General features: G+C 35.5%; 1 pseudogene across 1 annotated transcript; it reads right to left on the reverse strand.

The window, feature by feature from the left end:
- Positions 1-281: 281 nt before the first annotated feature.
- LOC149555623 (flavone 3'-O-methyltransferase 1 pseudogene) lies at positions 282-1,666 on the reverse strand (annotated as a pseudogene). The gene is made up of 3 exons (XR_016364485.1): positions 946-1,666; positions 736-800; positions 282-621 (listed from the first exon to the last, which is right to left on the reverse strand). The product of XR_016364485.1 is annotated as a flavone 3'-O-methyltransferase 1 pseudogene (transcript).
- Positions 1,667-2,680: the final 1,014 nt, after the last annotated feature.

Consider the following 2,680-nt stretch of genomic DNA (forward strand, 5'->3'; position numbering starts at 1 on the left):
TTTTTCATTTTTGTATTTTGAGTTAAAATTTATTGTTGCGCATATTTAAATGAACACTAAATAACTCATTTATGTCATTCATGTTCACAATGCTAACTTATACATATAACATATTGCAAAGTGACTAGGCCATACCACATACAGCACAATTTTTTGGTCACACACCAAAATCCCAACCTATTATTATTCATTAAGAAACTACAAATAAAATATTGACTATTTTCAATTATGTATATTGGATCAAGCCACATACAACATAATGATTTTTCAGATACAAGACCTTATTCATTTATTATTATTTGGCACTTATTTAACCCATATTTCCATTTATTACTTTGAAACTTCTATAAGTGTTTGAAGGAAGGGTAACTGAAAGATTTTGTAACTTTTGAATCCTGCTTGGTCAAACAAGTCCTTAAATTCTTCCTCTATTCTCTCCTTTCCACCTATGCAAGCAGCCATCATTGCGATATCAAACAGTAATCCAACTTGCCTCTTCAACCCTTCTTTCTTCTCAATGACCACATCAACCATTAATAGCTTCCCATCATATGGTAATGCCTCATAAAAATTCTTTAAGATCTCTATACAATGTTCATCATCCCAATCATGCAAAATCCACTATATAGATAACAATGAAACATTTCATTAGACTGCCATTTGAAAACTCAACTTTAACCTAACTTCAATTTCAATCACCAAAAAAAAAAAAAAAACTTTAAAAAATTAAAATACCTTTAAAAAAATGGCATCTGCTGAAGGAATTTTTTCGAACATATTACCTTCCACGTTCTCAATTCCTACAATGTTGAATCTCTATGAATACTAATAATAATTGTATTTGTGATCAAATTTGTGAGCAACTTCTAATGTTATAATTGTTAACATGCAAGTCTTGATTGGTGAGAATCTATGGAAGTTTAAAGATAGAAGATTGTTATCGACCTTGCATGGGAGCAGCAGTACTTATAACATGAGGAAGGTCAAAATTGATGCCATGAATGTGTGGATATTCTTTCACTATTAAAGATATTGCAGAGCCAACCCCTCCTGTGACATCAACTACACTCTTGAAGCTCTTAAAACCATCATAAATCTTGTCCAGAAAAGCCATTAAAGGGCTAGTATCACTAGCCATGCCCTCATTGAAAATCTTGTTTGGTTCATGATTGTTGCTCATGTACTCAAATAAGTTCATCCCATGGGCTTTCATGAATGGATGGACACCATCTATGACAGAGTCATGGAGATGCTGATAAGCATCTACTATACACTTTACATTAATGGCCAACGCAATAGGAGCACATGATTGTTGGGCACCATTTTTGACAAGAAACTTAGAGAGGGTAGTGAGGCCATACTTGTATTGGGTAGTGTCACCATGATCTATTGTGCTCTCTTCTTTGAAGATTCCCATGGAAGCCAGAAGCCTCATGATTCTAAACAAGTACTCAGTGTGGGCAGGTTTTTTGGTGGAAGTAGAAATATGTGAAGCAATTTGCTCCACACTGAGGGGATTATCACCACCATGGATTGCAATAATGTCAGGAATGTTAAGTAAAATAGCAGCCCGAAGGGCCATTGGCTTGGCTGCTAAAAGAGTGATTTCATAGAGTGCGAGATGCATCTCCATGGAAGACTCTGAAGAAGCCACAGTTTGCCTCATCTACTACAAACGTTTTCAATTTATAGAAAAGTTGGGGCATTGTCTATACTCTAAAATAAAACAAATATTTTTAAAACTTGTTATAAGTTACATTTTACCCCATGCTCATATGTTTGTTTGCCCATGTGTGACTTTGGACAAAGAGTGAGTGGAGTTAGGTGAGTTTAAATAGTATTAAATTTTCCTTCAAACCAATGTTTTCACTTCGGCCCCGTTTGGTTGGGGAAGATGAATTTCTCTCATAACTAAGTTATTTGATAACCAAGTTTCCAAAAACCTGGTTATGTATTTTAGGAAGATAGGGTTGTTGGATACAATTGGTTAATTTAGTGTTGTCTTTGATGTTACACAAATTTCATATCAGTCATCAGACAGAGTCTACCGAGCTTAGAAGGTAAGCATAGTCATTTACAGAGTCTACCGAGCATTGCTATATATTACACTGTAAGGATAGCTTCTACTGAGCTAACTTGGTCAAACAAAGGAAATTCAGTACTTACCGAGCTCACTCGGTGATCAAAGGAAACTGTGATAGAGTGTTTACCGAGCTGGGAAGGTAAGCAAAGAAAAGTTAGTGTTTACCAAGCTGGGAAGGTAACCGAAGAAAAGTTAGTGTTTACTGATCTGGGAAGGTAAACAAAGGAAAGTCAGTGTTTACCGAGTTCACTCGGTGTCCAAAGGGAATTTGGCAAAAATAGTTTCTACTGAGCTCACTCGGTCATCTATACTTACCGAGTTCTCCCGACGATTGAAGGGATGTCATGGAGTGCACTGTATTAACCAAGCTCAGTTGGTTAACACAGGAATTATTTTCTGAACAATATTAACCAAGTAGTGTCGGACAGTAAAGGGATTTGTTGGTTTGTAATTCTTAGCCGACTATTGTATTTGTTTGATCAGTGATTAGAGCCGACTAAGATAATTTGTAAGGTATATATGAAAGATCAAGTTGTGAATTCGATATATGCAAGAATTTGGATGCATAAGAGTGCGAATATTGAACATATAAGAAAA

Source organism: Cupressus sempervirens, chromosome 5 (assembly GCF_028749045.1).
Source record: "Cupressus sempervirens isolate cs-2001-9-10 chromosome 5, ASM2874904v1, whole genome shotgun sequence".
In the NCBI taxonomy this organism is placed as follows: domain Eukaryota; kingdom Viridiplantae; phylum Streptophyta; class Pinopsida; order Cupressales; family Cupressaceae; genus Cupressus; species Cupressus sempervirens.